General features: G+C 44.3%; 1 long non-coding RNA gene and 2 pseudogenes across 7 annotated transcripts in view; 1 reads left to right on the forward strand and 2 right to left on the reverse strand.

The window, feature by feature from the left end:
* The first annotated feature begins 582 nt into the window (after positions 1-582).
* Positions 583-12010, forward strand: part of LOC109774455 (uncharacterized) — a 41597-nt gene continuing 30169 nt past the window's right edge. For 4 of the 7 annotated variants that reach the window (XR_012185046.1, XR_012185048.1, XR_012185045.1 and 1 more), the window contains exons 1-3: positions 586-1045; positions 1158-1345; positions 1574-1633. This is a non-coding gene — a long non-coding RNA (uncharacterized lncRNA). Of the gene's footprint in view, positions 1046-1157; positions 1346-1573; positions 1794-12010 lie in introns of those variants that run through there. The other 3 variants (XR_012185050.1, XR_012185047.1, XR_012185051.1) reach the window with 3 other exon arrangements.
* Positions 2107-6176, reverse strand: LOC141023467 (iron-phytosiderophore transporter YSL15-like; annotated as a pseudogene).
* Positions 6499-8921, reverse strand: LOC109774452 (iron-phytosiderophore transporter YSL15-like; annotated as a pseudogene).

The following is a 12010-nucleotide window of genomic DNA, read 5'->3' on the forward strand; positions in this document are numbered from 1 at the left end:
GAGAAAGAGATATGGACAAATACAAGAAGAGCAACATTGTTATGTTATCCCATTGCTATCTTTTCTATACATGAGAATTTGGCATGCATTATGTTTATTTATGCAATCAGTAAAAATTACAAAAAGCCTATGGCAACGCACAGCCATTCTACTAGTACATATAGGGTCGCTAAACAGTGCGAGAGCGTACACTGACTTATTCTGCGCTCAGACCAATCATGCGGGCACCTCTACCTTGGTTAACCCCACACTTGATCAAACTAACCCGTAGCGTCCCCCACCACATGTCACAACTGATTGTAACAACTAGCCAATATATAGTAATATAAAATGAACATGTTACAAGCATACTTTTTTTTTGCGCATACTGTTTGCATGTAAGTAGTAATCATGCATGCATATATAGTAGTAAAGGAAGTACTCCCTCTGTTCCGATATACTCCCTCCGTTCCGATTTACTCGTCGTGGTTTTAGTTTAAATTTGAACTAAAACCACGAGGATTAAATCAGAACGGAGGGAGTATTTGTCATTGGGAATAATCAGTTCATTTTTTTGTCGCCTTATGATATTTCTCCCGTTTCCCCTCTTGCCCTCGCACTCCCTCTCTCCCCGACCACACGCTCTTTCCCGGCCAACACTCTCTCCCCGACGACCACAAGGCCCCCGACGACCACTCGCTCCTCCCCGCCCTAGATCCCTCGCCGCCGCCCTCTCCCTCTCGTCGGTGTCTTCCTCACCGCAGCCTTGCTCCTCACCACCCCTGAAACTAGCAACATGTCTCCCCCTCATTGGTTAAAGGTGAAATTTTTACCAGCCGGGGTGCTCGATCTGTGGGCGGCGGTGCTCGATCTGTGCTGGAGCAGCGGGAGGAGGAGGGCAGTGCTGGACTGGAGCAGCGGGAGGAGGGGGTGGTGCCGGACGCTCTTACTTTGTGTAGTCCTCTCTGCTCTCGTCCTGTCGTCGCCGCCGAGGAAGACGGAGAGCCCGGCGGAGGGAGGAGCGCCATGGCCGGTTCTGACCTCCTCCGTCTAGATCCAGCTCCAGGTCAGTTCACTACTCTCCCTCTCTCCATGAAATTGTTTGGGGCAGAGCCGATTCGGCCAGCCTCCAGCTACGAATTTCTACTGAATCGCCTGCCGTTTGTGGGTAATTCCAGCAATCATCCCCTCTTGTTGCTTGCTCTCTCAACTACAAGACTGAAGAAGAGAACATGGGGAGCAGCAGTTGCCCTCTGCTCTGCTCTTATGCGAATGCTCTACTGCAGGACCGTGGCAGCGATGCTCGCCGAGGCGCTGGGCTGTGGCTTCGCCGAGGCGGACGACAACCACTCCCTTGCAAACAAAGGTACTCCCTCTCACCTCACCATCATTCCTCACCTCACCGTCGTTCAGGCATCGAGTCAGAATCTAAGCGTGCACGCGTACAGGCTGGTCCTGGTGGGCGACGAGGGCGTCCTGGCCTCTGTAGTTACATGAGACAATAGTTCTTTGTGCAAATGTTGACTGGATTTGCCTCTGACTCGTCTCTGCACTTGACTGAATTTGCCTCTTTTGTGCAATGTTGCTGCTGTAGGTGAGCATTCGGGAAAAGAACACTTGGCTGAACTTCAGGAAAAGGATGCACCGAATCTTAGTAAGCGGATACTCATAGCCGAAATCTTTTGGATGCACATACAGTTTGTCTCGCAACTTAAATAATGACAGTAAATAAACTCTTGATTGCACTGACCAGTAATTGAAACTAAATTACACCTTTTCAGTTAATTTGAATTAACTGAAACCTTTTGTACTCCCATGATCAGTGTGTTACTTTACAGTAATTCACAACGAATTTGTAAGTGCAAGTAGTGCCTGTTTTCAGGAGTAGGATGCTGATCAATAGTGCTTGTTTGGAGTAATTGTTTGCTCTGTACTGCATTTTTGCTGCAACCTAATCTGTGGAGTATCAAGCTCATTGGAAGAAAGCCAATTGCTTGCTCTGTAGGAACTTTACTTTTAAGTGCTGGAGTATAGGATTTGCTGTTTAGCAAGGCTTGAGTAATTTAGTGTAGGAATTTAGTGTTCTTCACTTCTCCTCTACTCACTTCTCTTCTCTTCAGTAAATTAAATTTAGGAGTAGGAGTAGTTCTTAGAACTACTCTGCACCTTAGAACTACTCCTGTTAATTAACTAAAACTACTTTTCACCTTAGAACTACTCCTGTTAATTAACTGATTTTTTAAAGTTAATTAACTTAATTTCTTTCTGTTAGGAGTAGGAGTAGTTCTTGGAGTAGGAAGAGGAGCAGTGCAAAGAATTCTCTTCTCTTCTCTTACTCTTCTCTTCTCTACTCTCGCTCTCTTCTCTTCTCTTTGCTTCTCTTCTCTTCTCTTTCTCTTCTCTTTTCAGTAGTTTGTCTTGTGCCCTCCATCTTCTTGCTCTCTTCTCTTCTCTTCTCTAAATTATGTGTAATTATGGATTATTACACATACTCCTCTTCTCTTCTCTAAATTCTCTTCTTTATTGGAGTACTACTCTTCTCTTCTCTAAATACTCTTCTCTTCTCTTCTCTTCTCTAGATTCACTCCTCTCCTCTCCTACTACTCTCCTACTCAAAAATCAAATGATCATACAAATGGATTATTATGGATTATGGAGTATCAGAGAGTGATCATACAAATGGAGTAGTAGAAATATACACATACAAATGGAGTATGGAGTAAAAATATATGGAGTAAAAAATACATGGAATAAAAATATATGGAGTAAAAATACTTGGAGTAAAAATTTAAATGAAGTTACACTACATACAAGTGGAGTTAGACATACTCCAACATACTCCACACAAACAACATACTCCAACATACTCAAATATGGATTATTACAAACATGACAAGCATCACAACCTCATCACAAGCATCATCACTAACATCACAGCCTCATCGCAAGCATCATCACTGGCATCACAGCCTCATCGCAAGCATCATCACTAGCATCACAGCCTCATCGCAAGTATCTGTGGCACCCCAGCTCAGAGCAACCAGTTTACCATCCATTGCCAGCCCGGAGATCAAGTCTTCTGGCAACACACAACAACTTGGTACAGAAAACAACCGATTTATTGATGCTAGCGGAAACATAGGTTTGATATTACATCAAGTAGTGAGGCCAAGCGGCACACACGATGCGGCTGAAAAATATGTACATTATTTAATGGACATGAAGGGGCCTCGACCACGATAACTACGTGACAGCGGAACGACGACAATGTGGAACTCCATAGCATAGGGACACCGATGTGGACACGAGCTAGACATGGGAAGCACTTTGATCTGATAAGACTTTCCTGAAAGCTGGCATGACACACCAGGTCAGTACATTGAATGTACTTGCAAGCTCACAACAAGCATAAGCATAATGGCAAACAATATTATGACATTTAATCTGGTTAAATGCAATGCCAAACATACTACTGATGCAGTGAAATCAACTCGTGCACCGAGTCCCGTGGACTCTCTTACCAGATGGGTTACCTTGTAACCAAAACGGTGACCATACCCGGATCACAAACGAAACCAACACTTCAGTTCCACAATGATCATCTTCATGGTCTCACAAATCATCACATAAACAGTGCGAACCATAAGAATTTAGTGTGCAAGATTACTTAATCATGTTGATCCATGGTGTGACTTACTTACGAGCTATGTCCGTAACCGGGAACGCGGCTACCGATAGATTTAATAAACACTCTACAGAGGTTAGCACACTGTATCCACACCACGAAATCCATGGCCTCGCACTCCCATTCGGGTAGACCAACGACATTCCGACAGAACCCTCCCATTACCATGACACTCTCCCGGCCACTCCGACCAACTCCCCTTTGGGATAAGTCATGGGTGGCCCCGGGCCTACCAAAGGCATCAACGGCCGCCGTCGTGGCAAAACTTAAACGGTCCCAAACGGGGACAAGGTACCATAACAACAAACGGGCACACAAGGTTATGTCTGCTTACCGGGCCAGGGTACTGCATGCCCATAACCTTCCCTCGTTGGAGGTACCGACCAGAGGCATGACAACGGGCTGAATAATGACCTTCCCATAAAGGCAAACAAGGTTGCACTGGGAAAACTCAATTCAGTGGCACCATGACCCGATCAACATTATGTTCACGTTGAATTAACATCAAGTTTACTTGAAGTGAAAATCTCGAGTCACAATATGTCATGAACATGCAACTATTCGACATGCATTACAAACAACTTAAAATAAACAGATCAACATCATTAAAGTTTTCTACTTGCACTACTCACCATTAAGCTTTACTGATTTTACTTCACTGGTTTTAACACTCATCATTTTGGTTATACCATAATATATTAAAATCAATTCATCACATAAAGAAAATGCTATCAATCATATCCAAGAGCATAACCACACAATCAAATTTCTTCTACTGCCTTAAACTAGTCCACACTACTACCGGATGCTGCTAACGCGACACTACGATCAGAGACCCTTCGAGAAACTGTGTGCGATGCAATGATTGCAAACGGTGGTGTAGGAAAACTGTCAGAAATGTATAAAAATTTTGCGATGGAGGATGCATCAAACACGGTTCAGATTTTAGTTGCGTGTGCGATGCAGGGCATACGGTTCAATTCAATCAACCGTTTGCGATGAGGAGGCACAAAAGAAATGGGCAGACAGATGAAGGTGTGTGCGATGTATAGCACACGGTTCACTCGGATGAGCTGTTTGTGATTAGGCAACACAAAAGAAATGGTCAGCAAGATCAAAGATGTGTGCGATATACGGCATGCGATTCACTCGGATGAACTGTTTGCGTTGAGACATAAGAACAGAAACGGTTCAAATGAACAAGATGTGTGTGATACAAGGCAAACAGGTCTGTAATCAGAAACGTGTGCGAAGACCGATAAGAACACATACGATTAATGCTAACAAGCCGTGTGTGTTGTGAGCAAACGATTGCTGGTATACAATTGTGAGTGATTGATGAAAACATCACCAACGGGTTCCATTGTTTAGTCCGTGTGCGATGTGATTTTCTTTGTCCGCACACCATCTACGGTCTGTCTACAGAGCATCAACATATATACTTAAAAAGACAGCATTGCATAACCAAATTAAGCATACAATTACAAAAGTGACTACACACATTACATTTGCACACACCAAAGTAAGCAATTACATGCATACTAAAGTAGGAGATACAAGGATCTAATCATCTACTTATTGTTGTGATGACGCTTGCCTTGCTCTGCTTCTGGCTGGATCCAGAGTTGTCACTAATATATGAGTGCATACGGCGCCTTCCAATAGCCATCTGGGTTACCAACATCAAATGCCTTGTAGAAGAGCATGAAGGTGAGGGGTGAGACGATGCAGCCCATGCCCGTCCCAATAGCCTGTGCGACAAGCATGGATCTTGGGGATGTCGACGTGAGATAACTCGTCTTCAAGTCATGCATCAATTTGGCAGACATGAGGACCAACTACTTCACCAGCGTACCACCAACCAGGCCGGCAATTACACCATTTTTCTTGCCAGCCCAGGCTGCGAAGATGAAGAGGGCGATCTTGCCGTAGTTGTAGGCCATGTTGATGTCACTGAGACCTGCTCCGTAGGAATTGGAGAACCCGAGCACAAGTGCAAGGAGATATGCTACTATCACATAGTACCACTTGATCTGACGGAACATCAGGGGTATGCTGATTGATGAGATGATGCTAAGCACGGTGTATCCAGTGTATGCCATCCATCTTGAAAATCTCATCGGATGTAACTTTTTGAGTAGATGATTTTTCATATAAAAAACTTTTTAATCCGAGTTCGTATGCAAAAGTTATGCCCATTTTACAAATTCAAGAGAGATTTTGCAAATAAAGTCGAAATTCATATTTGTAAATTTTCCCAACAAGTAGACCACATATCACATGGGAAACTTATTTTCTTTTATTTTTTTGACATTTCCATCATTTTCTTTTATTTTTTTAAACTGAAAAGGCGGTCCGGGGGGGCGGTGCATTCGGTGGAATTTTTGGGCCAAGTTAGTAATGGCGCACCGTGGGAGTGGTGCGCCATTACTAGTTTAACTAGTAATGGCGCACCGCTCACACGGTGAGCCATTACTAGTTTTGAAAAAAAACTTTTGAAAAAAAATTGAATTTTTTTTGAAAAAAACTTACTAGTGGCGCACCGTGTATGTGGTGCGCCATTACTAGTTTAACTAGTAATGGCACACTATCCACTGGTGCGCCATTACTTGGTTTGAAAAAAAATTGAATTTTTTTAAAAAAAATTCAAAAAAATTTAGTAGTGGCGCACCGAGGATGTGGTGCGCCATTACTAGTTTAACTAGTAATGGCGCACTATCCACTGGTGCGCCATTACTAGTTTTGAAAAAAATGAAAAAAAATTGTTACTAATGGCGCACCGTGGATGTGGTGAGCCATTAGTATTTGGACACTAATGGCGCACCAACACATGGTGCGCCATTAGTATATACTAATGGCGCACCACATGTCTCGTGTGCCATTAGTGGCCATATCATCTATAGCCCTTTTCCTAGTAGTGCACCAACCGGGACTAAAGGTGTTGGGCCAGGAGCAAGGCCCATTGGTCCTGGTTCGTGTCTGGAACCGGGACCAAAGGGGTCAGACGAACCGGGACCAATGGCCCCCGAGGCCCGGCCGGCGCCCTGGCCTCACGAACCGGGACTGATGCACCCTTTGGTCCCGGTTCGTGAGTGAACCGGGATTAATGCCCTTACCCAGGCCTCAACCAAAGCCCTGTTTTCTACTAGTGGAGGGAGAAGAAAGCAAGTAAGAGGAAAGGGAGCCATTAATGGAGATGGTGGAGGGGCAAAGGAGAGAGAGAGGGAGGAGGGCGGAGAATTGAAGGAAGAGAGAAGAAAGCAAATGAGAGAGGAAAGCAAGCTATGGGAAAAGGAAGGGGAAGGGCGAAGGAGGGGAAAGGTGGTTGATATTTTGGCTAGTACCCTTAGTAGTAGCGCGGGATAACCCGCCCGCCCTTCTGCTATGGTTAGTACCTGTAGAGCAGGCGTATGTACTCGCGCTGCTGCTAAGCGGGACCCACCAGCTGGCCCCGTGTATAAGTAGTAACAACGCGGGGTACACACACGACGCTACTACTATTAGATTAGCTGCAGCATGGGTCGTATACCCAACGCTGCTACTATGGCCTGTCTTGGGGGTACTATGGGGACCACTTAGTAATAGCGCGGGGCCGCTCTATCCGTGCTATTACTATGTACTACCTGTAGCGCGGGGTTTGGCTCCGCAATGCTACTAATTAACAGTAGCACGCAGTCTCCACCCCGTGCTACTACTAAGCATATGCCTATAGGGTTTTCCCTAATAGTGTAACCATGTGTATGCATCCGACTCCACAAAAAAGTGCAGGTGCACATCATTGTGAATATAGTTTACCTTTTGTCTAAAAAAATATTAAGATAGCTGAAAAATTTACATTCAGAGAGTTCATTACATGTCAGGATAAACTCAGTAGATACACTTGATTGAAAATATAAGCACACGACCAATATAAAATTGTAAGAATCAACGCTCGCCACAAAGACCTAATGCCATGGAATCATATATACACACCATAAAATGTACTCCACAAAGTTCAAACCATGGAGCACTTGCAACACAACGTAAAATCCAAAGATAGTTGAAGAAGGTGTGACTGATAAAGCTCCCTAGCTGGCAGGAGTGAACTTCATGCAGATTGGAGGGTTAATCTTGGCAAGAGCAAGTAAGGAAGATGGGAATACCCATATGCCATCCCCACATATCAAGCCGGATGCAACAGCAGGCACTTGGATGGCAGCCTCCTTCTTGTTCATCTTCTCCCACACAAATACCACCAAACTCCCGATGCACATGTCAATGGCAAAGCTCCCACCTACAAGGAAAGGCACCGACATTGCCATCGGTAGTGGAACATACTTGCCGTACCTGCGTGGTAGGGTATCCCTTGCAATACTCAGAAGCATCGCAAATGCAAAAATTCCAGCCGAGATTGATAGGTAGTGCTTTGGCAAAGCTGAGAAGCCTTCCACACCGAGAATCGCCATACTACGGTATATGAGTGCATACGGCGCATTCCAATAGCCATCTGGGTTACCAACATCAAATGCCTTGTAGAAGAGCATGAAGGTGAGGGGTGAAACGATGCAGCCCATGCCCGCCCCGATAGCCTGTGCGACAAGCATGGATCTTGGGGATGTCGACGTGAGATAACTCGTCTTCAAGTCATGCATCAATTCGGCAGACATGAGGACCAACTGCTTCACCAGCGTACCACCAACCAGGCCAGCAATTACACCATTTTTCTTGCCAGCCCAGGCTGCGAAGCTGAAGAGGGCGATCTTGCCGTAGTTGTAGGCCATGTTGATGTCAGTGAGACCTGCTCCGTACGAATTGGAGAACCCGAGCACAGGTGCAAGGAGATATGCTACTATCACATAGTACCACTTGATCTGACGGAACATCAGGGGTATGTTGATTGATGAGATCATGCTAAGCACAACATATCCAGTGTATGCCATCCATGAGGGTAGGTTGTCACTCTTGAAAATCTCATCGCGCTAGAGTGTTTATTAAATCTCATCGCTAGACATGGGAAGCACTTTGATCTGATAAGACTTTCCTGAAACCTGGCATGACACACCATGTCAGTACATTGAATGTACTTGCAAGCTCACAACAAGCATAAGCATAATGGCAATCAATATTATGACATTTAATCAGGTTAAATGCAATGGCGAACATACTACTGATGCAGTGAAATCAACTCGTGCACCGAGTCCCGTGGACTCTCTTACCAGACGGGTTACCTTGTAACCAAAACGGTGACCATACCCGAATCACAAACGAAACCAACACTTCAGTTCCACAATGATCATCTTCATGGTCTCACAAATCATCACATAAACAGTGCGAACCATAAGAATTTAGTGTGCAAGATTACTTAATCATGTTGATCCATGGTGTGACTTACTTACGAGCTATGTCCATAACCGAGAACGCGGCTACCGATAGGTTTAATAAACACTCTACAGAGGTTAGCACACTGTATCCACACCACGGCCTCGCACTCCCATTCGGGTGGGCCAACGACATTCCGACAGAACCTTCCCATTACCATGACACTCTCCCGACCACTCCGACCAACTCCCCTTTGGGATAAGTCATGAGTGGCCCCGGGCCTACCAAAGGCATCAACGGCCACCGTCGTGGCAAAACTTAAATGGTCCCAAACGGGGACAAAGTACCATAACAACAAACGGGCACACAAGGTTATGTCTGCTTACCGGGCCAGGGTACCGCATGCCCATAACCTTCCCTCGTTGGAGGTACCGGCCAGAGGCATGACAATGGGCTGAATAATGACCTTCCCATAAAGGCAAACATGGTTGCACTGGGAAAACTCGATTCAGTGGCACCATGACCCAATCAACATTATGTTCATGTTGAATTAACATCAAGTTTACTTGAAGTGAAAATACTCGAGTCACAATATGTCATGAACATGCAACTATTCGACATGCATTACAAACAACTTAAAATAAACAGATCAACATCATTAAAGTTTTCTACTTGCACTACTCACCATTAAGCTTTACTGATTTTACTTCACTGGTTTTAACACTCATCATTTTGGTTATACCATAATATATTAAAATCAATTCATCACATAAGGAAAATGCTATCAATCATATCCAAGAGCATAACCACACAATCAAATTTCTTCTACTGCCTTAAACTAGTCCACACTACTACAGGATGCTGCTAACGCGACACTACGATCAGAGACCCTTCGAGAAACTGTGTGCGATGCAATGATCGCAAACGGTGGTGTAGGAAAACTGTCAGAAATGTATAAAAAGTTTGCGATGGAGGATGCAGCAAACACGGTTCAGATTTTAGTTGCGTGTGCGATGCAGGGCATACGGTTCAATTCAATCAACCGTTTGCGATGAGGAGGCACAAAAGAAACGGGCAGACAGATGAAGGTGTGTGCGATGTACAGCACATGGTTCACTCGGATGAACTGTTTGTGATTAGGCAACACAAAAGAAATGGTCAGCAAGATCAAAGATGTGTGCGATATACGGCATGCGATTCACTCGGATGAACTGTTTGCGTTCAGACATGAGAACAGAAACGGTTCAAATGAACAAGATGTGTGTGATACAAGGCAAACAGGTCTGTAATCAGAAACGTGTGCGAAGACCGATAAGAACACATACGATTAATGCTAACAAGCCATGTGTGTTGTGAGCAAACGATTGCTGGTATACAATTGTGAGTGATTGATGAAAACATCACCAACGGGTTCCATTGTTTAGTCCGTGTGCGATGTGATTTTTTTTGTCCGCACACCATCTACGCTCTGTCTACAGAGCATCAACATATATACTTAAAAAGACAGCATTGCATAACCAAATTAAGCATAGAATTACACAAGTGACTACACACATTACATTTGCACACACCAAAGTAAGCAATTACATGCATACTAAAGTAGGAGATACAAGGATCTAATCATCTACTTATTGTTGTGATGACGCTTGCCTTGCTCTGCTTCTGGCTGGATCCAGAGTTGTCACTAATATATGAGTGCATACGGCGCCTTCCAATAGCCATCTGGGTTACCAACATCAAATGCCTTGTAGAAGAGCATGAAGGTGAGGGGTGAGACGATGCAGCCCATGCCCGTCCCAATAGCCTGTGCGACAAGCATGGATCTTGGGGATGTCGACGTGAGATAACTCGTCTTCAAGTCATGCATCAATTTGGCAGACATGAGGACCAACTACTTCACCAGCGTACCACCAACCAGGCCGGCAATTACACCATTTTTCTTGCCAGCCCAGGCTGCGAAGATGAAGAGGGCGATCTTGCCGTAGTTGTAGGCCATGTTGATGTCACTGAGACCTGCTCCGTAGGAATTGGAGAACCCGAGCACAAGTGCAAGGAGATATGCTACTATCACATAGTACCACTTGATCTGACGGAACATCAGGGGTATGCTGATTGATGAGATGATGCTAAGCACGGTGTATCCAGTGTATGCCATCCATCTTGAAAATCTCATCGGATGTAACTTTTTGAGTAGATGATTTTTCATATAAAAAAACTTTTTAATCCGAGTTCGTATGCAAAAGTTATGCCCATTTTACAAATTCAAGAGAGATTTTGCAAATAAAGTCGAAATTCATATTTGTAAATTTTCCCAACAAGTAGACCACATATCACATGGGAAACTTATTTTCTTTTATTTTTTTGACATTTCCATCATTTTCTTTTATTTTTTTAAACTGAAAAAGCGGTCCAGGGGGGGCGGTGCATTCGGTGGAATTTTTGGGCCAAGTTAGTAATGGCGCACCGTGGGAGTGGTGCGCCATTACTAGTTCAACTAGTAATGGCGCACCGCTCACACGGTGAGCCATTACTAGTTTTGAAAAAAAAACTTTTGAAAAAAAATTGAATTTTTTTTTGAAAAAAACTTACTAGTGGCGCACCGTGTATGTGGTGCGCCATTACTAGTTTAACTAGTAATGGCACACTATCCACTGGTGCGCCATTACTTGGTTTGAAAAAAAATTGAATTTTTTTAAAAAAAATGAAAAAAATTTAGTAGTGGCGCACCGAGGATGTGGTGCGCCATTACTAGTTTAACTAGTAATGGCGCACTATCCACTGGTGCGCCATTACTAGTTTTGAAAAAAATGAAAAAAAAATTGTTACTAATGGCGCACCGTGGATGTGGTGAGCCATTAGTATTTGGACACTAATGGCGCACCAACACATGGTGCGCCATTAGTATATACTAATGGCGCACCACATGTCTCGTGTGCCATTAGTGGCCATATCATCTATAGCCCTTTTCCTAGTAGTGCACCAACCGGGACTAAAGGTGTTGGGCCAGGAGCAAGGCCCATTGGTCCTGGTTCGTGTCTGAAACCGGGA

This window comes from Aegilops tauschii, chromosome 5, assembly GCF_002575655.3.
Source record: "Aegilops tauschii subsp. strangulata cultivar AL8/78 chromosome 5, Aet v6.0, whole genome shotgun sequence".
In the NCBI taxonomy this organism is placed as follows: domain Eukaryota; kingdom Viridiplantae; phylum Streptophyta; class Magnoliopsida; order Poales; family Poaceae; genus Aegilops; species Aegilops tauschii.